Here is a 27614-nt window from a genome sequence, read left to right on the forward strand (position 1 = left end):
GGCAACCGGTATAGTGGAATTTGTAGAAGCTATAAATAACAGCCCAAGTGTAATTTGGATTAATTTTGATAAAGAAACAGTTGGCAAATTAACAAGGCAAGAAAATAGACACATATATCACAGTAACATTTTGCCTTATTGGACACCAATTCATGCTATAACACGACATTTTCAATTTACGCAAAAATATATAACAATTATACACAAACAATTCCCATTGCAACAATCGTCTGCACGTACTATACATAGCACACAAGGAGAAACTATTGAACCCCTTTACATCCACTTTAACAATATCAAGGACGTAGCTTTAAGCAGAGCAAAATCTTTAGCCAACATATATATAAAAAACTTTCAGCAAGACAAAATAGCTGTACATCCAAAAGTACATGAAGAAATGACACGCTTACGAACAGACATGCAATTGCAAATATCAGTACCACAATTAGAGAGCTATAGCCAACGATGTAATATAATTGTCCATAACATACGGTCCTTGCAAAGAAATTACACTGCTATTAAGTCAGACAAAAATATCATGAATAGTGATATTATATGCCTCACTGAAATAAACACAACTAGAAAAGCAGACAGCAATAGTTTCGTACTAGAACAATATCATCTAGTAATATTTGATAAATTTCATAATCAGCAAACAAAACATGGAATTGCCATTTATTACAGGAAGAACATTTTCTTATTGCCAATAAATGAAACGCACCATGAAATTGACTTTTTATATTTTACTCAACATCTTAATAATTGTGACTACTCATTTGTTATACTATACAAACCACCACATGTACGTCTACAAACATTATTACAAGTTTTAACTAGCATAATAAACTTTTATCCTAATTATAAATATGTAATCATAGGAGACTTCAACATAGATTTAACACAAATGTCACACAACACAACATTACTATTAGAATATATGCAAGAACAATTTCAATGTCACCAAAAGATACAACAATACACAACAGACTACAACTCAACACTAGCTCATGTATATAGTAATGTAGATTTAATGCACTATGGTACATTAGAATCATATTATAGTGATCACAAAGCATTATGGGTAGCAGTTTAAAATGCAAAAAGTATCATTTACCATGTTCTTTTATTCCAGATAATTACAAAGGGGAAAACAGTGTACAGAATGTATACTAACATTTACTCTCGTTTCAGATGATTTCCATACAAGAACTCAAACAAACAAAACAAGAAGAAAGCAAACCATACCAAAAAGCCATCAGAGCTAACATTGTGAAATGTTCAAGCAAAACTAACTATAAGAATTCAAAACAAGAAAACAAAGTATTATACCATCTTGCTCTAGCTTATGAAAGTGCTTCAATTAAAGCAACATGCTACAATGAGGACTTTTGCCAACTAACAAAAGAAGGAAATGGAATTATAATTCGGAATTTCCTAACAAAAAACAATGTTTTAATCATCACAAAGCAAACAAAGCTATCAAGAATGATACCCTTAACTATTCCTCAAGAAATTAAGCAAGAGGCCGAATATATTCTACAACCACCTGCTCCACCAATTTCACCCATTAAAACTGTCAGAGAAGCAAAACTACGCTCATTAATGAGCATCTCAGGAACAATATCTGAGGTAAGCACATTAAAAGTGCATATCTTTTTAAAAAACTCTTTACACACACACACTTTCACAGACACTCTTTCACACACACTCACAAACACTATTTCACACACACTATTTCACACCCACACTTCCACAAGCACACTCATTCACACACACTCTTTCATACACATACTCTTCAGCACACAGACTATTACACACCCACCCTCTCAAAAAAATACATTCAAAGACACACTCTTTAACACCCACACTCTTTAACACCCACACTCTTTAACACCCACACTCTTTAACACCCACACTCTATAACACCCACACCCACACTTTTTAAGACACACACTCTTTAACACACACACACTCTTTAACACACACACTCTTTAACACAGAAACTCTTTAACAGCCACACTCTTTAATCGCCACATTCTTACACACCAACAGTCTTACACACACCCACACACTTACACACCCACACTCTTACACACACACACTCTTTCGAACCACACTCCTTCGCAACCACTCTTTCGCAACCACACTCTTTCGCAAACACACTCTTTCACAAACACACTCTTTTGCAAACACACTCTTTCACAAACACACTCTTTCACACCCGCAACATTTAACACCAGCAACATTTCACACCCACAATGATTCACACCCAAAATCTTTCACAAACGCAATCTTTCACACCCACAATCTTTCACACCCACAATCTTTCACACCCACAATATTTCAAACACACAATCTTTCACACACGAAATCTTTCACACTCACAATCTTTCACAACCACAATCTTTCACACCCACAATCTTTCACACCCTCAATCTTTCACGCCCATAGTCTTTCACACCCACAGTCTTTCACACACAAACTCTTTCACACACATACTCTTTCACAACAACACTCTTACACACCCACACTCTTTAACACCTACAATGTATCAAACCCACACTCTTTCACACCCACGCTCTTTCACACCCACACTTTTTCACACCCACGCTCTTTCACACCCATGCTCTTTCACACCCATGCTCTTTCACACCCACGCGCTTCCAAACCAACACACTTCCACACCAACAACAACACACTTCCACACCAACACGCTTCCACACCAACACTATTTCACAGAAAAACTCTTTAACAAACACACACTTATACAAACACAATTTCACACTTGCACTCTTTCACACTTGCACTCTTTCACACCCACTCTTTCACAACTACACTCATTAACACACACATTCTTTCACACCCACATTAAAAGAATCACATTCTCTCACAACAACACTCTCACACCACTCTTTCACACCCACACTCTTACACATCAACACTCTAACATTATACAAAAAAATTATACAAATATATATTTTTGTCTTATAGGAAGAAGAAACAAAAATTATTTTTATCGCTGGGCAAGAAACAAAACTAAAATCAATAACTGTTAAGGATACCACAGACTCAGTCAAAATAGCGCTTTGGAGAGATGCCACAGACTTCACTGTAGAAATCGGTTCCTACATAAAAATTACTCACCTAACAGTGCATGAATTCAACAACAATAAAATATTAAATACGACGCAGAATACACAATTTCAAGTAAGTACAACATGCAAAACAATATTATGCGTTACTCTACTAGTCAATGTATACTGCTAACTTTTCAAACAACTTTATAATACTCACATAACACACTACCAATAACTCTCGTATCTAATACTCACTATCTACAACTATAACTATATACTACACATTCAACTAATAACTACTAAAAAACTCACTAATACTCTCTCCTACTAAATACACTACTCACTGTTTACTAATCGCTCTTTACTACTCACTCAATCCAAATAACACTTTACTACACTAAAAGTAAAAACACTGTTTAATATTCATATTTAACAACTATCACTTACCTACTCTTACTTTAATGCTCACACTTTAAAATACAGTCTTTTATACACACACTTTTAAATTCCCTCTCTAATACTCTATATACTACTCACTCTACTACATACATTACAACAATCCAATAATCCATACACAATATTCTATTCACTCTCTACCAAATCTATTAACAACTTGCTACTACTCTCTACTCACCCTCTACTAATAAATCAATACTATATGCTACTCACTATTTACAACTACAAATATATGCTGCTCTTTCTAATACTCCCTACTACTAGACTCACTAGTACTCCCTACTACTCACTACACTATTAACTATTTACTTTTCACTCTTTACTATACAATCAAAAGTAATCCTAAATACAAACTCACACTTTCATACTCACTGTCTAAAAATTACAGTACAAGTCCCTCAACTACTGTACAACACTCAAAAAATAAGTATTAATTATACTAGTTTCTCCCTAATAATAAACTAGTCTTTACTCACACTACAATATTCCCTATTTACTATACTACTATAAAACTCACTGGTACTACCTACTACTCACTCTCTGTTAATCACTCTTTTAACGACTAATAACTACCATTCTCAGCACACTCTCAACTCCTCTACCATACACTCTACAATAATACCTCTCTACTATATTTACTCACATCTATGCTATCTTCTATTACATTCTACAATTATTAACTTAACTTTACCCTGCATATAACAATCATTTTTCAATTTAGGTCAACACGAACAAAATCCTAAGGAAAAAAAGAAAACAAAATACGTACCACAATAACACTTTTCTTTTTTCTTCACAGAAAATACATCCGCCACAAGAAGAGATTAATCTAACCATATATGGACTGGACAGTGCTAATACAGAACAAAGTAGAATTACTGTCCAAATTGAAAATGCCGAAAACTGCCAATCAGTTGAAATAAATAATACAATTCTAATGGACTACTTCAATATCTCACTCGACATTGACGACTTTGAAGAAGCTCTAATACAATACCTGCCAAAAACAGTTCATGTAATTTTCCAAAATAGATACATCCTACAAATCCTTGAATGATAACATAATGCACATTACTTTGATTTTATAAAAACTGAAAATAAAAATTTTAATAAATATATTTACTTTAATAAAACTTGTTAAACTTTTTATCTTGTTTTGTCATTATTATTTAAAAAATCAATAAATATATATAAATGTGCAAGGACTTATATAAGTAAAAACGTAAAAACAAATGCTCTCATGCTTTTTAAAAAAAGCTAGTCTTCTCATTCACTGTGCATCTGCAAATAATTGCATTGCAAATGCAATAGATCTTTCTACTTAAAGTCAAACACATCCAGGTTTAACATTACCTCCACTCAAACAAAGTGCATAACGTTTGGCACATTCCTTTATCTTACAACTCTCTACTACTTTACTTACTAATAATCTACTAATTGGTTCATGTTTGTCCAGTACCACATATCTGTCACAGCACACAGACGCACCCTGGTTCCCCTGCATGTGCTTGCACCCCAAGATGGGTGTGTGTGGCTCTAGGGAGGTGTGTGTGGCTCGAGAGTGTGTGTGGCTCTGAGTGTGTGTGTGTGGCACTGGGTATGTGTGTGGCTCTAGGTGTGTGTGTGTGTGTATGGCTCTGTGTTTGGGTGTGTGTGTGGCTCTGGGTGTGTGTGTGTGTTTGGCTCTGAGTGTGTGTGTGTGTGTGTGTCTCTGTGTGTATCTTTAGGTGTGTGTCTATAGCTCTGAGTGTATGTAGCTCCTGCTGTGTGTTTGAAGCTCTGGGTGTATATGTGTCTGTAACTCTAGGTGTGTGTGTGTGTGAATGTGTCTGTGGCTCTGAGTGTGTGTGGCTCTCTGGGTGTGTGTGTGGCTCTGGGTGTGTGTGTATGGGGCTCTGGGTGTGTGCGTCTGTAGCTCTAGATGTGTCTGTGTGTGTGGTGCTCTGAGTGTGTGTATGTAGCTCTGTGTGTGTGTGGCTCTATGTGTGTATATGTGCCCCTGTGTGTGGATGTGGCTCTGGGTGTGTGTGTAGCTCTGAGTGTGTGTGTGTCTATTGCTCTAAGTGTGTGTGTGTGTCTATGGCTCTGGGTGTGTGTGTATCTGTGGCTCTGGGTGTGTGTGTGTGTCTGTGGCTGTGTATGTATGTGTGTGTGTGGCCCTCTGGGTGTGTGTGTGGCTCTAGGTGTGTGTGTGGCTCTGGGTGTGTGTGTGTGTGTGTGGCTCTGGGTGTGTGTGTGTGGCTCTAGGTGTGTGTGGCTCTGTGTGTGTGGCTACGAGTGTGTGTGTGTAGACTCAGTGTATGTGTGGATCTGTGTGTGTGTGTGTACAGCTATAAGTGTGTGTATGGCTCTGGGTGTATGTGTGTGTGTCTGTAGCTCTGGGTGTGTGTGTCTGTAGCTTGAGGTGTGTATGTGTGTGTGTGGGTCAAGGTGTATGTGTGTGTGGCTCTGGGTGTGTGTGTGTATGGGGCTCTAGGTGTGCTATAGGTGTGTGTGTCTGTAGCTCTAGATGTGTATGTGTGTGTGGCGCTCTGGGTGTGTGTATGTAGCTCTGTGTGTGTATGTGTGGCTCTGTGTGTGTATATGTGCCCCTGTGTGTGGATGTGGCTCTGGGTGTGTGTGTAGCTCTGAGTGTATGTGTGTCTATAGCTCTAAGTGTGTGTGTGTGTGTCTATGGCTCTGTGTGTGTGTCTGTGGCTCTGACTGTGTGTGTGTGGCTCTCTAGATGTGTGTGTGGCTCTGTGTGTGTGTGTGGCTCTGGGTGTGTGTGTGTGTGGCTCTAGGTGTGTGTGTGGCTCTAGGTGTGTGTGTGGCTACGAGTGTGTGTGTGGCACTCAGTGTGTATGTGGATCTGTGTGTGTGTATAGCTATAAGTGTGTGTGTGGCTCTGGGTGTATGTGTGTGTGTGTCTGTAGCTCTGGGTGTGTGTGTCTGTAGCTCTAGGTGTGTATGTGTGTGTGTGGCTCATGGTGTATGTTTGTGTGGGTCTGTGTGTGTGTGTGTGTATTGCTCTGTGTGTGTGTGTGACTGTGTGTGGGTGTGTGTGTGGCTCTGGGTGTGTGTGTGTGTGTGTGTTTGGCTCTGAGTGTGTGTGAATGTGTCTGTGGCTCTGACTGTGTGTGGCTCTCTGGGTGTGTGTGTGGCTCTGGGTGTGTGTGTGTATGGGGCTCTGTGTGTGTGTGTGTGTGTGTGTCTGTGGCTCTGAGTGTGTGTGTGTGTGGCTCTCTGGGTGTGTGTGTGTGGCTCTAGGTGTGCGTGTGGCTCTGGGTGTGTGTATGTGTGTGTGGCTCTGGGTGTGTGTGTGTGTGTGTGGCTCTAGGTGTGTGTGTGGCTCTGGGTGTGTGTGTGTGGCTACGAGTGTGTGTGTGTAGACTCAGTGTGTATGTGGATCTGTGTGTGTATGTATAGCTATAAGTGTGTGTGTGGCTCTGGGTGTATGTGTGTGTGTCTGTAGCTTGGGTGTGTGTGTCTGTAGTTCTAGGTGTGTATGTGTGTGTGTGGGTCAAGGTGTATGTGTGTGTGGCTCTGGGTGTGTCTGTGTATGGGGCTCTAGGTGTGCTCTAGGTGTGTGTGTCTGTAGCTCTAGATGTGTATGTGTGTGTGGCACTCTGGGTGTGTGTATGTAGCTCTGTGTGTGTGTATGTGTGGCTCTGTGTGTATATGTGCCCCTGTGTGTGGATGTGGCTCTGGGTGTGTGTGTAGCTCTGAGTGTGTGTGTGTGTGTCTATAGCTCTAAGTGTGTGTGTGTGTCTATGGCTCTGGGTGTGTGTGTGTCTGTGGCTCTGGGTGTGGGTGTGTGTCTGTGGCTCTGACTGTGTGTGTGTGTGTGGCTCTCTGGGTGTGTGTGTGGCTCTAGGTGTGTGTGTGGCTCTGGTGTGTGTGTGGCTCTGGGTGTGTGTGTGTGTGGCTCTAGGTGTGTGTGTGGCTTTGGGTGTGTGTGTGGCTACGAGTGTGTGCGTGGCACTCAGTGTGTATGTGGATCTGTGTGTGTGTGTATAGCTATAAGTGTGTGTGTGGCTATGGGTGTACGTGTGTGTGTGTCTGTAGCTCTAGGTGTGTATGTGTGTGTATGGCTCAAGGTGTATGTGTGTGTGGCTCTGGGTGTGTGTGTGCGTGCGTATAGCTCTAAGTGTCTTTGTATGGCTGTGGCTCTGGCTGTCTGTGTGTGTGGCTCGAGGTGTGTATGTGTATGTGGCGCTCTGGGTGGGTGTGTGTGTGGCTCTGGGTGTGTGTGTGTGGTACTAATTGCTGTCTGCTGAGCTCATCCATAAGGTACAATAGGTCTCACAGTTGCGATATATTAAGCTAATGACAATGTAAATAACAATAACATTTATTTATCTGTATTCAAAACTAAATCATAAATACAAATTTTAACATTTTCAATGCCAATAGCTCAAACTTTTCCAAAGGAGAAACCATTGCATTGTAAACGCTTGTTTGGAGTAGCGGGCGCAAGCGGAGCGGGGGGTGTCGGCGGTGATATTCCTACGGAGCAGGTAGCTCTGGACTCTTCATTTGCCTTATCAGTACTAAAGGAATTAAAGGCGCCTCCAGATAGCGTGGGGACATATCTCCTGTTCATTCCTTGGAGCCCCAGATTTCATGAAAAGAAAACAGCGCGCAGAAAGGCGCCAAGAAGACGTTGGAGATTGTGGAGACAGTGAGGGACCAAAAAATTCAAAGAACCCTGAAGACCGAGGTAAGCCTGGTGGTAAAACAGGAAAAAAAAGTAGGAAAAGTGGAGGGAGTGTGCCTGGAAACAAAAAGGGTAAAATCAAAGACAAAAGAAAGGAAAGTGGAGGACTAGGAAACCAGTCAGAGGAGGGGGAGGTTTTGGATGACCTAATGGCAAAAAGCATTCCTAGTGTCCCTAATGCCTCTAGTGTGTGCAGTGATTATTCGGCTTTCCAAAACTACCAGGCTAAGGGCAAAAGTATAAAGGGGAGGAGAAACAAGAACACTTCTATACACAATAAGGTTAAAATTACCCCCCTCATTGAGGTCCTTCTTTAGGGTGCAACCTGAGGTTCTGACCATTACAAAGCAGGGAGGTGAACATAGAGTGAACGCTTGTATTGGAGTATTTGGTTTATGCGCTTAATTGGCCCTACAAGCTGTACATTAGGAGAGTTTCGGGATAAAATGGAGTCCACAGAAACAGCGCCTACCGAGAATGAGACATTTAGGGAACAAACAGAAGTGAGGTCAGAAACAGGGTTCACTGGGAAGACAGAACTAGGCCTTCAGAGTACAGCTGCAGCCGCCAGTCCTTGTACGGATGGAGGTGAGCCAGGTCTAAGGCTGCAAGAGCAGGTTGGACCCCTACTAGTATCGATGGAAGGTCTGATCACCTTATTAAAACAGGACATCAAGCACGGCTTTGCGGTATCAGCAGCTAACCAACGAGAAATAAGGAACTCATGCGAGATCCCATAAAAAAAGGTGGACCTCCTAAATTCCGGAGCCAAATCCTTAGAACTCTTTGTAGATGAGTTAAAGGCCAACTTAGGGACTGCAGAGGCCAAAATTCATGACTTACAAAGAGGGGAGGCTGCCCTGCGAGAAAGAATGGAGTCGCTTGAAAATAATTCTCGCACAAATAATTTTCGCGTTTTGAATGTCCCAGAGGGAAAATTGATCAAGGAAGTTCATAGGGACCCCTTTTGCTTGAATACAAGCAAGACAAAATCTAGGAAGATTCTCATCAACTTCCTTACTAATGCAGTAAAGGAAAAAATCTTGAATTTGGCTCTAAAAACAAAAACTTTAAGAAGCAAGGATTTTTCTTTTGCAGTTCGCTCGGATCTATCAAGAGATACTCTACAAGGGCAGTGGGAGCTCAGTAGAAGGATGGATAATTTTAGGAAAGCCGGGGCCATAGTACAACTTAAATTCACAGTTTTTAAAAAAATTATGCATAATAATAAAATGAATAATATCAGGTCTGTTCAGGAGGCAGATGAATTGCTGGCTACCATTGGCGAAGGGGTCCCTTAGGCTCTTACTTTGGGAAGCACAGGAAGGGGGAGAAGAGAATGGTGAAGACCAGTGTTTTCATAAGGCTTATAAATGTAAATATAGGTTCATAACAAAGAAAGGCATGTTTAGGCCGAGCAAATAGTATTAGATAGTGCATAACTTAAGCTAGGTATAAGCATGTTAAAAAAAAGGGGTTGAAAAAAGAAAAAAAATATTATGATGGTGTTAAGGGAAAAAAAGGGAGAGAGGAGGGGAGAAAGAGACAAAAAAGCAAAAAATATAATGTGGAAGGCCCGTTTGACCTCTTAAGCTAGGTAATAAAACACAACTTGTATATATATATATATTTTTTTTTTCCTTTTGATATATATCACTCTTTTGCTTTTTGATTAGAAGAAACATTTTTGATTGGTAACACATATATTCAGGTTAGGGGCAGAGGGGGGTAGTTCATGGAGACCACACCTGGAAAACACCTAGTCCAGTGAAATGGGGGAATGGTTCTCCAAGGGATGAAGTGGAAGGAGGGTAGGGGAGCACTGGGGAATAAAAAATAAAATTACCTAATTCACCTTGGTTCTTCTAGGTTGTTTAGATCTGTTAACCTTATTCAGGAGGCAGTTGGCTGATATGCAGAGATTTAGGCGTTGCCTCTGCCTCGGTCTAGGGAGGGCTTGGAGTATTGAGCCCCAATAATATGACTATACTTCAGATACTGTCTTGGAATATGAATGGCCTGTGTGTGTGGTCACGCAGCGCAAAAATCTTACAGTATCTAAGAGATTCCCCAGCGCAGTTCATGGTCATCCAGGAGACACATCTTTTTGAAGCAGAAAAAAAGGAAATACTAATATCTCAGAAATGGGTACATTCTTTTGTTTGCACCGACCAGATGGCTAATAGAGGAGTGCTGATTCTCTTAAAAAAACAGCTAAGGTACAGGTTCTACAATACAATGGTGATCCAGGGGGGAGATGGTTGATATTGAAGATCATTCTAAGGGGTATCCTTCTTACCTTAGTCGGTTAATATGGCCCGAACCAGGATGACCCTTCCAGTCTCCATACCATTTCCTCACACTTATTGGATTTCCCGGAGCCAGTGATTTGGGGAGGAGATTTTAATATCTTTCTGGATCATAAATTGCTTTCTAGTTTTAAATCCTTCTGTGACAGCAGGGGTTTAGCTATAAACATAAGCAAAACCAAATTCCTTGTCCTTAACCCCCCCAAGAAATCCGTCGCCCCACCCGTTCTAGACTCCACCCCCCTGGAGAGAGTCAACAAATTTGATTACTTGGGAATACGTTTGTGTGACTCAATGAGTTGGAAGGCACACCACCAAAAGGTGTTTCTGACTCATAAAAGGGTCACAGGTGCCTTGCTCAAGGAACAACGAGCCTCTTCGTTGAAACCAATCGGGGCAGTGCTAGATATCTACAAAGCAAGGGTTGTAAGCGCAGCTTTATATGGCGCCGAACTGTGGGGTACGCAGAGAGTCGATACCTTGGCTCATCTGGAAAATAATTTCCATAAAGATCTGATGAGGCTACCCCACAGCACTCCTACAATCCCCCTCTTGCTGGATGCAGGTACTCGCCCAATTTGTGAGCAAGCAAAATTACGCCCCCTGCTACTTTGGTCCCGGGTATGGAATGTCCCAGAATTGTGTAGCTACGCTGACGCCCTGAAAGATCTGTTGTCTCTCCCAGGTTGCAATAAGATACCCTGGTTCAGGGAGGTAAAACGATTGCTCTATGAGCTGGGATTAGGAGATGCCTGGGCCAATAAAACAGCACCGCCCAAGCTGTTCCTAAAGAACGCCTACTGGTTATGGGTAAAAAACAACAGAATGCGTAATTCCAACCATTGCAAATCTGTTGCCCAGTTCTTACTAGTCAAAGATCTCCCCTTCAGGGAACCTTATTTGGACCTAATCCACAGCTCTAGAGACAGATCACTTTACTTCAAATTTAGGGTGGGTGTTCTCCCCCTAGGATTGTTAACTTCCTCTTGGAATCCTCCTTTTCAAACGGTCCCGTTTTGTCCGTTTTGCGATTCAAGGGTTGAGTCTGTCGCCCACCTCCTGTTTGAGTGCAGTGTCTATGCAGCTCCTAGATTGAAATGGCTAAAGCCCTTGTGTAGAAGTCTGGGAACAAGATCACACCTAGAAGCCCTACGTATACTGCGCTCTGATGTCCGCCCATTCTTTGCATGCTGCATGGCAAAATTTCTTGGCTGGGCATGGCGTATAGGATCTGCAAGAAAGCTATTGATCCAGTAATGCCCTTTTTTTGTGACCTGTTTTAGGTATTAGTGTAAACATCTGTAAGGATAGCTTAAATGTGTATTTTGTGTATTACTGTTTTTATCATGATTCCCTACGGTAGTTTATATTATGCATCTCTGTAATGATTTTATTTTTTGTACTGCTTTTATGATATGTACCGTATCGAAATAAAGCTATACTACTACATAAATATCCTAATAGCAGAGTGATAGTCCCTTCAAGATCCAGGGCGTCCCTCTCGACAATAATGTCCCAATTGGGTCTCAGTGACATCTGGAGAGAGAGGTCAGGACAACAATTGGGGGTATCCTATAGGAATTTTAAATACAACATAAGTCACAAATTGACTATATCCTACTCAGTTATAATCTTAGGGACAGAGTAAAAGATATAAAATATCTGCCCTTGATTGTGCACAGATACAACAGGCTAGAACATGGTCGTTTGATCGTACATTGTTACTCAAAGTGTCAGGCACAGAGCCTAGGCGCCTACCAGTACGATGGGAGAAGAACTACAAATCCCAGGTACCCTGCCGTAGGAATGGGCGGGGCATTCACATCATCATTCGGCAAGCGCGAGCAGTCAGCACGCGTAATTCTGGCCATTGTTGGTGGCTGTGAGGATTCTCGGCTTCCTGGTTCTCTGCTCGTGACTCGTGAGGCGTCTCCTCGCTGGGCTGCATTTGTTCCTGGAACAGCTCTGATGTAAGCGCTGCCAATTCTAGGGATCATTTGGTTCTCTGTTCTAAAGTTCTCTGCTCCTCTGAAGGCTCGCAATGCGTCTCCTCGCTGGGCTGCATTGTTCCTCAAACCGCTCTGAAGTAAGCACTGCGGTGGCAGGGGGCTCGTTTGTTGGTATCACGTTGAGGTAAGCGCTACCATTTCTAAGGATTATTTTGGTGCTCTGATCTCTTTCTTGGAAGTTTGGATGGCGCTGACTCAAGCGCTATATTTACCCTGATTCCTTGTTCCGCCTTTCTGCTGGAATAAAAACATTGAGTAATTGACTTGTGAGACTCTGCTCCTTCCGCTCTGTGCTATAGCGGATTGAAGATTGAAAATTGATTTATACTTGGGCTCAAGTATAGTACACAGACTGGGAGAATACTTACTCGAGTTTGGATGTTGTTCTGGAACTTCGTTCTGTAATTCATTGTTTGTTCCTCCCACTGCATATTCAAACTATATTCCCAGTGACTTGGGTACTTTTCCTTTTTATCAACCTTGGCAGAAACTTCAATTGGATTACATTATTCTTTGATCATTTATTACTACGTTACTGTAAAGCTGATTGTGGATTTATCATTGGAACTCTATTTTTCTTTTCTTCTGAGGGTGAAAGGAATGTCTTTGGGTATGTATGAGTATGTGTGTTACTTGTTTTGGCTGCTAGAAATGGATGTTTGGGGTTTAACCTTTCTTTGCTTTATTGTTGTAGGTATACAGCTGTACAATTGGAGAGGAGTATCACTAAGTTGATATTCAGGAATACAGCGACATTCCCTAAAAGGTTTGCAGGTAATAGGCAGCAGTAGTGAGATCATATGAGTGTAGTCTATGTATATAGTATTGGTGTTAACCTTGCATTCTTTTGTTACAGGTATCCTCATCCCCACTGTTCCTACCCTAATTACTTTCCCTCGCCTGATTACCTTAATACTCTGTGTTGCATTATTCAGAGTTAGGGACGTTGGGAGGTGGACCCCTTTGTGCTTCGCCCGGATCCTAAGGAGTCACTGTGGATCTTACACAAAGAGGACGAGACAGGTTTTCACTCCAGAGAAATACGTTTATTCTTAGAGACCAACATGGGTCCAGCTGATATTATTATAATATGGGATACTCTCAAAGCTTGTTTGAGGGGTAACATAACCAATAGGTCGAGCTATAGGCGTAACAAATATAGAGAAGAGATTTAAGCTCTGGAGCAAGAAATGAGGAAAGTGGAGTCAACATTGAATAACCAGGCGTAAATAGGCCAAAAGGAAGATCTTGATAAATGTAAAAATCTGAAGGAAAAGCTGGAGGGCATTCTTCAGGGGAGGCTTATGCATAGACAGGAGGCTAGCGAGATTGCCCACTTTGAGTACGGGGAAGGAGCGGGGAAGCTCCTTGCCTGGAAAATCTAAGCAGACCAGCTCCGTAATCGGGAGACAGCGTTTACAATGATGTGAGTACCACGCGTGTTGGTAACAATGCGGAAGTTACATCGTCCGCGTTGATACCATGCATGGCATTACAACGCAAGTCGTTTCTACGACTTGCACTAGATGGCGTGCAACATCAGGGAATGTGCTGGATATTAAGTCCAACACATTCCCTGCTGTTGCACCAACTGGAGTAGGAATAGTAATTTATACAATTCCTAAGTCCAGCGCATCATCTAGTGCAAGTCTTAGAAACAACTTGCGTTGTAATGCCATGCGTGGTAACCATGTGGACGTTGTAACGTCCGCGTTGTTACCTACCACGATGAAATATGTGGAATTATACGTCGCATATTCTCCGGAACCATATGAAGGAAATCTCTGGGGGTAACGGGGCAGCCTCCACATCTTCAGACAAAGGTACTGGAGAGGCCTTCCTGGAATATTTTCAAGAGATATATAAAGAGACCCCATAGAGGATAAAACTATGGCAAGAGCATGGTTGGAGAGAATTACTTTAACATCTATCAGTGGCGAGCAACAGTTAGACCTAGAAAAGTGTATAATGCAAGAGGAAGTAAGGAAGGCATTGGTGGGCGGTAAAGGGGAAAGCTGCTGGTCCCGATGGACTACCAGTTGAATTATATAGATCACTCGGGGAGGGTATAATTCCAATAATAACTCCACTATTTAATGAAATATTTTTTGAAAGATTTAGCCCACCTGTATCATGGAACGAGGCTACAGTATTCCTGATCTTGAAACCGGGAAAAAATCCCTCTAGCTGCGGGTCATATAGGCCCATATCGCTTTTAAACACTGATTATAAATTCTTTACTTCTATTTTAGCTACTAGGTTGGGGTGGTGGCGAAGGACATCCTTCACCCGACCAAAATGAGTTAGTGAAAGGGAAACAACTGGCAGACCTCACTCCGGATCTGGTCGGTGCAATAGACATCGCTTCCACCTAGTCACTTCTCCTAGCAGTTTTAACCGTGGATGCCACCAAGGCTTTTGCCAAGGTAAATTGGATCTACCTGTCGGAAGTCATGGGAAAATCTAAGTTGGGTGTCAAGTTTTGCCATACCATACAGTTGCTATATCAAGCGCCATCGGCCAAGCTTTTGGTTAATGGTAGTCTTACCAGGGCATTCAGTATAACCAGACGGACCCAAAAGGGTTGCCCCCTCTCCCCCCTGCTGTGTGATATGTAAATTGAGCCGTTTGCACAGAGGCTCAGAGAAGACCTCAATATTGAGCCTTTCAGACATGGGGATTGGGAGAGGAAGGTGGCACTGTAAGCGGACGACATCCTGATATTATCAGCGGATCTGGATACAACCTTCCCTGCAGTCATCAAATTGGCGAAGGAATTTTGGCAGGTCTCAAGATATGAGGTAAACGCTGGGAAAACAGAAATTATGACCTGGAACATCCTGGGGACTGTACACTAGATAAGTCATAGTATGCGTTACTTTGGGGTCAGAATTGTTCAGGATATAGACAAACTAGCAGATGCCAAACTAACAGGAGTCCGGCAAGATTTTCACAAGCAGATTAAGTCATGGGCCCACCTTCCTTTATCCATCTTGGGGAGGATGAATCTTGTTAAAATGTCAACACTACCTAAGGTCATTTTACTTTTTAATCCAGTCCCTCTACATCTTGACAAACGCAGTATAGAAAATTTTCAACAAGAAATACATTCTTTTGTCTGGGCATACAGATCTACCAGAATAGCCTGGAAAAAGCTAAGGCATAGGAGGGAGAAGGGAGGTCTTGCGTTACCTGATCTTCAATACTACTCGTGGGGATTTCAACTTACATACTCTCAGATGTTATTAAAAGATTTTCAAGAGAGTCAAACTTAAGATCCCCCAGGAATTTGCCAGAATATGGACAAGATTAAAAAACCTGGTTGGTCTCAACTACTTTTCCAAATTAGCGCCACTCTGGGACTCTCCGGGCTCACATCTAGGAGATGGGTCACGTTGTAAAGCCCTGCGCCACATGTAGGGGTTCCTGCACAGGGGGGAGGCGTTGCGGCGCAGGAACGCCTCCTAAAAGTGGCTGAGTGAAATCTACAAGATTCTCCCTTGTACCTGGTCCGATCATTCTCTCATTTCCTTTACCATCAACATTGGTTCCCCTTACAAACCCCCTCGTCCCAAGAATGTTTTCTCACGTAGCTGGAATCGTGCTGACTTGTCTTCCCTCTCTCATTCCCTTGCTTCTTCTCCTCCCGACCTTACTGGCATTTCCCTTGACTCACAGGCCACTGCAGTTGGCAACTGGCTATCTTCCGCATGCGATTTAGTAGCCCCCCTCAAGTTAGTCAAGTCCATTCGCCCTCATGAGGCTCACCGTTGGTTTAACTCGGAGCTCAAGATCCTCAAATTGGAACTTAGACGCTCGGAGCGCCTTTGGCGCCGTAGCTACTGCCCCGACCTCAAGGCCAAACACAAATCTCTTCTTAAAGAGTACAAGAAGGCCATTCTGGCCACAAAGACCAAGTATTTCTCCGAACAAGTAACTCTTTCGGCCAACAAATCCAAAGAAATCTTCTCCTTGGTCAACAATTTGGCCACCTCTGATCGTGCTTGCCCTCACTTTACTCCCTCCCAGGCCCTCTGCTCTTCGTTAAACAACTTCTTTATCGAGAAGATTGTTAAAATTAAATCCAACATTTCTGTTACTCCTTTTACTCCACTTCACTCTGTCCCCTCTGCGCCTAAATCTTCCTTTTCCTCTTTCCCGCCCCTCTCCTTGGACTCTTTCTTAGCTCTGCTCACTAAAACCAAGTCTGGCTCTCCCACTGATTGTGCCCCTGCCCGCATTCTTAAAACTCTCTTCTCTTCCTGTCCTGCTACCCCTCTTTCCCTCCTCAATGCCTCTCTTTCCACCGGATTGGTCCCTTCTTCATTTAAATCTGCTATTGTTTCCCCCATTCTTAAAAAACCTGGTCTTGATTCTTCTCTCCCTTCTAATTTCAGACCCATCTCTCTTCTTCCCTATCTTGCTAAAATTCTGGAATCTTACGTCACCTCCTGTCTTTCTGCTTATGTCGAACAGAACCAACTCCTTGCTTCTCACCAAGCAGGTTTCCGCTCGGGTCATTCGACCGAAACCGTGGTGCTAGCCGTCCTTGACGAGCTCAAAGCCAAGGCCGACGTCAACTCTCCCCAAGCTTTGATTCTCCTCGACCTGTCCGCTGCATTTGACACGGTCGACCATAACATTCTTTTGGACCGTGTCAGCGCAGCGGGCATACGAGGCCCTGCCCTTTCTTGGATCACGTCCTTTTTGACAGGACGTTCTCAAGCTGTTCACCTCCCCGGCTTTTCCGCTCTCCCCCTCCCGGTGCCCTTCCCCAAGGCTCCTCCCTTTCTCCCCTTCTTTTCAATCTTTACATCCATCCACTTATCTCTTCCCTCCTTGAGCTGGGGGTCTCTGTGTATAACTACGCAGATGACCTCCAGCTCGTCTTTGATCTTTCTTCTTCTTCTCACTCCCTATCTTTCTTCCACTCCACCATGGTCTTTATTTCTGGGTGGATGAGCGCCAACCACCTCAAGCTCAATCCAGATAAGACTGAGCTTGTCCTGACTGGCGGCTCATCCAGCCCTTGGTCCCCTGCCTTCTGGCCCCCTATTCTTGGCCCCCCTCCCACCCCGGTTCCCTCCGTCAAAACATTGGGCATCAAGGTCAGTCAGGACCTGTCCATGCATGGCCAGGTCAGTGCCGTGGTGTCCTCCTGCTTCCTCTCCCTCCGGATGATCCGGAAAATCTCCCGCTTCTTTTCTCTTGACTCTCTCAAAATTATTATTTCTGCCCTCATCACTTCCCGCCTTGATTATGGCAATAGCTTGTTCGCAGGCATTCCTGCCTACGAAACCCGCCGCCTTCAAGCTATCCAAAATCAGGCTGCCCGTCTCATCTTTCACTTGCCCAAACCCATTACATCACTCCTGTCCTCAAATCCCTCCACTGGTTACCCATCCTGCAGAGATCTTTGTTCAAGCTAGGGTGCCTTGTTTATCGGGCCCTTGATCACTCTGCACCGGCTTTCATCAATTCTCTGATTTCCCTTCACACCCCTGCCCGCACTCTCCGTTCATCCTCTTCTGCCCTCCTCACTGTTCCCCGTTTCCACAAATCTCGCACTGGTGGAACTAGATTTTCTGTTCTTGCACCCCGGTTCTGGAACTCCCTTCCTCTCTCTATGCGTTCTATCCCTATTTTCTCACACTTCCGTAAAGCGCCCAAAACTTTTCTGTTTGCCCTGGCCTACCCCCGCTAAACCTCCTGGCCCTGTCTGTTCTGTTCTTTAGAGCTCTCAGCGCCAGGAAGCCGTTTTGGCCATCGTGCGCTCTACAAATAATTTCATTAATTCATTCATTCATTCAGTCACATTTAAGGCCATGTGGCGTCAAACCCCTGCGCCTGCTTGAAGCAGGTGTAGGATTGCGCAGCATGTTAGGGATAGGGTACCCCCCCGAGCCTTGCTAGAACTCCAGCAATGCGCTGCCTTTCCGACGGGGGATGTGACGGGGATGCGACACGCATCTGCCCTTCCATGCACCGCGGTGCGCCGCATTGTGTGGCACACCAGTGGTGGCGCACGGGTGGGCAGACATCTCTTCTGGCCCATCTCTGCTGATTAGCAGAGATGCGCCAGAAGTAGTAAATCTGCCCGAGTTATTTATTTCATGGGAAGATATAAAGAGAAGAGGGGGCAGCGGTCTCTCAAGGTTCAAGTATATCCAGCTACAAAGCTGGGTTCAGTACCAGATCAGACAGAAAAAATCTATTGGTGAGGGAAACAGCCTAGAGCAGCAGCTAGTTGAGAGGCCAGTAGGGAAGAAGGAGGTTTCATACTGTTATTGGGCCATAGAAGAGGTGGTGGATGGGGAATTTAAGCCTCCTAACGAGCTCTGGGGTGAACAAATGCCAAATGTACAGTGTGATCTCCTGTGGCAGGATTCTTTCAGAAATCTCTTTAGCATACTTAAACCTGCATGGTTGAAGAGGAACCACCTATTTACGATCCATCGAGCATACTTATTCCCCCTCTCTACAATCCTTAAAGGCTCTCAAGTCAATTGTAAAAAATGTGGGTTGGCAGAATCCTCTGACTCACATATGTTCAATGACGGCCCCTCAATTGACGCTTTTTGGGAAGAGGTATGCATAACAATGGAGAGTATTCTGAGAGTACCAATCCAAATGGACCTGACTTTGATAATTTTTGGTCTTAATAGCCACATTGTAGGACCAGCCAGATCTCTTCTACTTTATTCGATCTTATTGGCAAGGAAACAAATCTGTAAACAGTGGGTAGACCCTGTCCCTCCTAAACACGCAGATTGGCTGACTTTTTTATATGATATATCTAAGATGGACTTGGCTAGAGCTTGTAGTCGAAAAAAGATTGCATACTGGAACCTGCTGCTTCAATGGAAATAGCCCAAGAATCTTTATTCATGTCATTTTACTTCTATTTTGTTTATGTTATAACGAAGGGCGGGTCCGATGATTATGCCTACTGGATACTCGTTGGACTATGCTGGGTCTTCCTCCGGGTCACCGAAAGAGTCCATCTGGTCTCATAGATCAAGTTGGAGTGAAACCCATCTTCTTTTTCTGAGGGAAGGTAACATTTTGGTCTGGAAATATACCTCTACATGCTGAAAGTATCGAGAGAATCCATCAAAAGAACCTATGCTATCCTAGGTCGTTGAGTAGGGGTATGAACAGAGGGTCTGTTTACTATGGTTAAAGGCGAATGAGGACAAAAAGAAATAAGGTTGAAGCGGCTATAATTATGTTAGATGCCGACAAGGCGTTTGACCCTGTGCAGTGGGAAGTACCAAATCTAGCTTCTATAAATTTTTTAATTTAAGTAGTAATAGTGGTAGTTTATTCCATAAAATATTTTATCATAAAAGTAAACATTCATACAAACATTGGTGTTCATCAGTCCATACAACAATCAATATTAAAAAATACAAAATACACTCTATGTTTAAAAATACATACACTATATATAATTTCCCGGTGCTTCGTACTTCCTCCTAATTTGGTTACACTGTGGGAAAGTCTTTATGCCAAAGCAGAGGCAAAAATAGTGAACAACACACAATCAGCTGGAGTCATCTGTATATCCCGTGGAATGCGGTAAGGGTGCACAATGTCACCTGAACTATTTTCTTTCTTCATCAAACCCTTAGTGGTGACCCTTAGACAAAATCTGGAGTTCCGGCCACCACTTCCGGGCACCCTGAAGTTTTAATATTTGCAGAGAATATAATTTTCTATTTGGCAGGAACAGCCTGCGATCTAGAAATAACATTTTGCAGAATTCAATTATTTTCAGAGCTAGAGGGTTATAAGATTAACCAGGTAAAGTCTTAGGTGCTTTTATACCTCTGCTCCTCTATGATTACCCCCACTGCATCAGTTAACATTTCAAGGGACGTTGTAATCAGGAAATAACTTTTTATTGAACTAATTATATAAACAGTCAAAATAAAATCCTTTATAAATGATCATCCTGAGAGATCGACTGTTAATTCATTTATAATCTCTCAGACGAAAGAACTCCATTTGCTAACAGTTGTGCTGTGAAAGGCCTGTTAATCATCTTTCAGCACAAACAGAGCACTGACAGTGCGTGCTCTAAGAGGAGTCCCTCACATTCTCTGTGTTCAGTGTGATGCACGCTAGCTATTAGAAGATGCACCACAAGCTTTGTCTGTGTTTTACGGCTCTGGTGTTGCGTTGCTAGCTCGCAACAGGGCCACTGTTCCTTATAGAGACCACAGCTGTAACGAATAACAAATGAGCATTTGTTGCGAAGTCAGCTTGAGATACTGTCTGCTTTCAGGATACATCGCAACGTGATGTGGAAGTTTGAGTCTCACACCCACTGTTGTAGGATTTTTTGCTGTCTTTTGCACCATTTTTACTTGTTCAGTGGCATTTCCACACGCTAGGAAGTTGGGCTAAAACGAAGTCTGCTCGGTTGATTAAAAGTGCTTTGTGGATTTAAGTGAAGTTTGCTTCGTGGAGTGAAATTGCTTTTCCGTCAGTGATCTGCATGCTGTAGAGTCTAATTGAAGAATCAGTTCAGGTCATTATTCTGTGGTTTGAATGCTTACTCCAGGTTTTATCAACAGTGTTGGTATGTGAGATTATTCAAAATGGGAAGGTCTGGAAATTCGAGAGAATCCCACAGTGCTAAACTTTTGGAGAGATCCTTTGACCAAGGTTGTAGGGATACGCCCTCCTTATGCGACTATTTTTTGCCAAACAAGTATCCCCTCTAGACTAACTTTGTGCGTGCAAGGAAACGATGGTACCCCATGTAAAATCAAAGCACCACTCTAATAAGTGTGGGAAAGAAAAGGATCATTTATTTTGTATAACCCTCACCCACTCTATGTCAGGGAGTGTCAGCAGCGAAAAACAAGCAATGCTACTAACCTCTTACTTCTGCAAGAGGGGACAAAGGCATGTTGAGGAGCCCCCCTACTCCCCTGAGTGCACCCCTCCCCCCCAAAGCAATAAAACACCACTATGGAAGGAAGCACCCCAGGGAAAATGGAAGTGGATAAAATAATAAATACTGCTGCTGGGATGGGATCTTCTTATACCCGAGTCTGGTCGAGCACTCGGTACGTCTTTAGAAGTCACCCCACATGTAATGGCTTCATAGTAAAGAAAAGAGAGATGTATGAAAGACGGTATGGGGAGTCTCATTCACACTCAAGCAACAGAATGTACAGCTGATCATACACTCTCAAGACACTGCTGTAGTGGCACTAGACAGTGAACCATGGAACCAGGTTCACTCCCCACAAAGGGTATATAGGACGACCCAGAGTGTGTCAGTGCTCATAACTGAAAAAGGTAATGCAATACAATTGTCACGAAGATAAACAAACCAGTATAAGATGCGGGCTGAAAGGGAAACTCTTACAGTGTGTCACGATCCTCCGTCTGAATCCTCAGGATCGTGCTAATGCTCAAAGGGGGCCCACCTTTGAACTACCCCAAGTCTGGATTACTAATGAACACACAGACTGTTGAGGCAATTGAGTGGGGGAAGGAAAGGGAAGGGAGATCTGTGAGGGAAACAAGAAAATAATGTGAGACCTCTTTCGTCTACTCTTCCTCTGAAGCACTTTATCCTTACACCTCCTTCTCCTATGAACTATAAACCCTACCTGTAACAAAGAAAAAGGAACCGATGACTTCAGAAGAGAGCAGAGGGTGACGACACATTTCAGAACATCTTCTACAGCAGAAATAAAAGACAAGAGAGAAAGCACACAGTTTTAGAATGATTTTGTGTTCCCTTCTAGCCCTTGCTATACTTTCTTCACAGTAGATGATGAATCCACCTACCAAGACCTTTTGTCTCCTGTACTGTGATGCCAAGTCATGCCCCCTGTAAAATGACCTCTCTCCTGAAGAAACTACGAAGAAAGAAAGCACAACCAAAATAACATGAGTCAGAGGGTTTTCTCTGTACTCTGTAAATCCCAGTTTGATTTTCTTAATAATGCGCAGGAAAGCAAAAATGTCACTAGAATCCCAAACTCTTTACCAGAATTTTGGTTCAATCGGAAATCCAAACAACATAGGAAAATTCTGTGTGCAATATGCTCCTGTAATGTCTCGGAGCTACCCAAAAGGCTGTGAGGAAAACCACTGTTATGAATAATCCAGCGGTATTTTATTCATACCCTGGATCCTCGCGGGTGCTGTGCATTCCCTGCATGAAACCGATAAGCAAATCACAGTTTCGCCAACAGGGAAAGAGCAACCTAAGTGCCTTTACCCGCACCTAAGCTTGCAAGAGATCACAATTCAGAGTCTGTGTCTCGTCCAACAGGGGAGTGCATGGAGTTAACGGTGTACTTACTACCGTTCTGTAGCAAAACTGACGGCTCAAAAGTTGGTGCCCCAGCACCCCTACCGCCAGACTTAAACACTTCGGTTCTTCAGAGGACTCCACATCTGCGTTCCTGGGAGAAATAATCGCAGCGCATTCAGGCTTCCACCGATCTTTATTCCTTCCGGCGCCACGTCTGACTCACGTAATACGTGACGTCGCAAGGGATGCTGGGATATGTAGTTTATCGCGGATGTCTCTAGAAGAGTCCGTGCGAAGAGGGCAGACAGTGTTTATCCGCATGCTGAGCCTGACAGCACAACCCCCTTCCCAGAAAACACTACCTGCCCGAGGGCTTGTCCGGGTGTAAACAGTGAAATCTGGCCACCAACCTTGGCGCATGCACTGCATCACTCGGTTCCCAGGAGTTCTCATCAGGTCCATATCACTTCCAGGACACCGAGTACCACAACCTCCCACTCCTACTCTTTGCATCTAGTATACCACGGACCTCATACTCTTGTTCACCCTGAACCAAAACAGGATTGGGTTTCTTCTTCCCTGGGCCATGTGAGGGCTTCAAGAGGGATACGTGAAACACCGGATGTGTTCTGAAATGGGTTGGCAGCTTTAGTTTCACTGCCACTGGGTTGACGAGTTTAACCACTTGATATGGTCCAATGTATTTAGCGTTAAACACACTGTACCTCTTGAATCTTATGTGTCGTGTTGACAACCAAACCAAATCACCGCTTGGGTATGAGGGATCTGGCCTCCAGGGTTTATCTGCCTGAGCTTTATAACTTTCTTTAGCTTTGAGCAAGTTGTTACGCGTCGTCAGCAGTGTTTTACGCATACGCTGTAGTCTTTTTCTCAGGTCTGGGAGTTTGGTGTTTGTACTGGGAATGATTAAGGGAGTGAACAGCGGGTGAAAACCATAAGTGCTGTAGAAAGGGGTGAACTGTGTGGAGGAATGGTTGGCGCTGTTGTATGCGATCTTCACCACCCACAACCAATCCACCCAAGCGTCAGTGTTAGTATCAACATAGCACCTAAGGAACTGTTTGAGGGTTTGAATAAGCCTCTCGGTTTGACCATCGGTCTGCAGGTGGAAGCTTGTTGACAATAAAGACGTAGTCCGTAGCTCAGAGGTGTCGACAGGATAAACAAGTAGGTGAGAAGATGGGCTTACGGTTTATGGACATGGATTACAGTGTGATGGAGGCATTATAAGTTTGTGTTTTGTTATGTTTCTGTCTTTTTACAGCTATTCAATCATTGGGTTGCCACGAGGCATTCATTTATGCTAGAGGTGAGGCAGGAGCCACAGTAGATGCTTAGGATTGTGGAGTTGCACTATTTGGATTTGATGTTTCTTGAGCATGACAAACACATGGATCACAGGCATGCAGGGACCGGCTGGTCTATACCCTTTTTTCTGTTAATTTTATCAACTTTGAATGATAAAGTCATATTTTGAATTACAAGCAAATGTTTCTGTTACTTACAGCATTCCCCTGATGAAGGTTAATAACGAAATGCATTGGGTGTTGAATATGCCAGGAAATTTGGTAACATGCTAACAAATGGATTGCGTTTTGTGAAATTCTGTAAACTTTCATGGATTCAGAGGAATTAAAGACAAGTGATGAAGAACTTCACCCCATTTGATTTTGATTGTGCATAATTTGATGTTTTTGAAAATTGTGTGTTAACATATCGAGTAAATATTGTTAATATTTTGGATGAATCAGCTTATATATAGAAGAGGATATAGTTGTGGCACCATATTGGGCAAGTGAATAGTGCATCCCAACAAACAGGTTCTGTTCTTCTTTTTTCATAATTATTCATCTGACTGGAGCCAGTCAGGATTTGGGACAGCACCGAACCATATTTGTTTATTATTGATTATTAGTCTAACAGAAGATGTACACTGAGCAGTGCAGGTTATCTCACCTTTACAGGCTCAGCAAAGAATAACATCCATCGGAGCTGACGGGTGTGAGGTGGCGAGCAGACCTCAGAAACTGAAGGTTACAGTGATCCATGTGGACCGTTACCTGATGCATTGCCCCCATCAACCAGTGCCTCCACTCCAAAAAAGCGTCTTTAATCGCTAAGAGCTCCTTCTCTGTGATCGTGTAATTTTGTTCAGCGGCATTCAGTTTCCAGGACATGAATGCTATGAGATGAAGATACCCGGTGCTTTCATTCCGCTGAGAGAGTACTGCTCCTACGGCGATGTCAGAGGCGTCGGCCTCTACGATGAACGGCAAGTCAGGGTTGGCGTGGGTGAGGATGGGTGCTGACATGAATGACTGCTTCAAGAGATTGAAGGCCTTTTGTGTTTCCTCGGTACATAAGAATGGAATATTTTTTCTGGTCAACTTGGTTATGGGCGACACCATGTCTGAGAATCCTCGTATAAATCTTTGATAGAAGTTTGCGAAACCCAATAGACTTTGGATTTCCTTTATGTTGCGAGGACATGTCCATTCAACGATGGCCTTCACTTTAATCTCTGCCATGACCTGCCCAGAAGGAGTGAGCATCACCCCTAAGAATTCAACCGTAGTCACGTGGAACTTACATTTCGTTATCTTGCAAAACAAGCGGTGATTCCGCAGTGCTTGTAATACCAGGCGTACATGTGCTACATGCTCTTCCTCTGTCGTGGAATATATGAGGATGTCGTCTATATAGGTCACGACAAACAGATCCAGGTAACTTCTTAGGACTTCATTTAGAAAAAATTGAAACCCCGCAGGGGCATTGCAGAGCCCAAAGGGAATAAGCAGGTATTCAAAAAGCCCATACCTCATTTGAATGCGGTCTTCCATTTGTTGCCCTGGTGTATTCGAACTAGATGGTAGGCTCCTCTCAAGCCAAGCTTCGTGTATATAACGGCAGCCCATACCTGCTCAAAGAGCACAGGGATCAAAAGAAGTGGGTATTGGTTCCTTATGGTTATGGCGTTCAAGGCTTTATAATCAATGCAACATCTTATATCCCCATTGGCCTTAGGAATGAAGAAGAGGGGAGAAGCTGCTGGAGACCTGGAGGGACGTATAAATCCCAATTCAAGGTGTTTGTCCAAATATTCCCGCAAATACTTAGTCTCTGGTACTGTGAGAGAGTATATCCTGCCACAAGAGACCACTGACCCCAGGACGAGTTCAATGCAACAGTCGTATTCTCTGTGAGGAGGCAATGCCTTGAAGAACCGGGTTTTAAACCCAGCGGTGCCAGGGGCACACCCAAAGTCTTCGGATTCACCTGTCTTGGTATACAGAGACACGGAATACTTCTGGGTGGCGTCAAAGACCAAATTTATTAGCTGCAGCTAGTAACAGAGATCCTAGAAATACAGCATAGCATATATTCTCAGGAGACTGCTCAATTTTGTAAGGCGAAACATCCCTTTTTATACCCAATATTCACATTATAAATGCACACCCACTGCACAAAATTCTAGCCAATAAGGTACATTTTCAAACAAAGTATCACATGACAGAAAACTCAGTTTGCAATAACCCAACCCAAAGTTAATTATTAGAAACGTCCCAAATTCAATCTCCACAGGCCGGACAAACCCATAATTAAAAGCACAATGCATGTAATGAAGAAACATAGAAAGGAAACAATGACAGACAACGAGCAAGATAAGGCATGTGTAAAGAAACTAAAAGTTAACGATGTCCTAAACTTTGATTGGCAATCTCAGACAACGATCAACCAAGGAAATTGGCTTAGCGGTGTTAGTTTCAGGTGAAGGGGTCAGTTCCTTACAGTTCACCTTAGAGCCAAGAATAACCTAGTTAATGTATACCTGCATGAAAAGGCCAGGCCGCTTTATTCGTTTGGCCACATTCACCAGCCTGCGTGATGGCAACACAAAATGGAGGCATGAACAAAATTGAACCCATATTCGAGAAGAAGTCTCTGAATACGTAATGAACTCGCTAGTTAACGTGATGAATTCACTCCATATTAGCCGTACTTACTAAATACGGCACAACATCACAAAAATCGTGACGGAACCATAACCTCACAGGACAAGACAGAATTTACAGAACCTCAGACCCTCCTTTTGCCATTACGTAGGCAATAACCCAAACTCATGTTAATCTAAATCTAGGTCTATGTCAATATTCATCAGATCATCAAGGTGTTGCTGGAGCATCATCCTACTACTCTCCACTTCTCTCGAAAAAGGTCTCCGCACACACAAGGTAGCACAAAGACTACAAATGGTGGGACCACACTGGATGCAAAGACAGCAAGAGAAAAGGATAGCTAAAACCATACCAAAGAATGTCAGAATCTTCCATCCCCATTTGGACAGTAGTCCCCAAAACCATCCAGTCAACGACCAGTCTCCTTCGTCCACATGAATAGACTCAGAAATCTTATGCAGTCTAGAGATGGCTTGGTATACTGTAGGGGCATTATCTGGTATGAAAACACAGCAACTAGTTAGGATCAATTTACATACCCCTCCTCGATCTGCAAGTATGATGGTTAACACCATACAATTCTGCAACGTTATAAGATGACCCGCTTGAAGCTCAGCGGTAATATTACTAAGGGCACCTGCAGTTTCATTTATAGTGGCCTCAACCACTCTTGTAAGTTGTCGTATATTCCTGCTATTGGCCATAGGACCCCAAAACTGTAGGAAACCCTTGAAAAAGTCTCCTACTTCTTGTGCTGCTGTATCTTCCTGATCGAAGACACCTCTACCATATCTTGTCCTAT

This window comes from Lissotriton vulgaris, chromosome 9 (genome assembly GCF_964263255.1).
Source record: "Lissotriton vulgaris chromosome 9, aLisVul1.2, whole genome shotgun sequence".
Classification (NCBI taxonomy): domain Eukaryota; kingdom Metazoa; phylum Chordata; class Amphibia; order Caudata; family Salamandridae; genus Lissotriton; species Lissotriton vulgaris.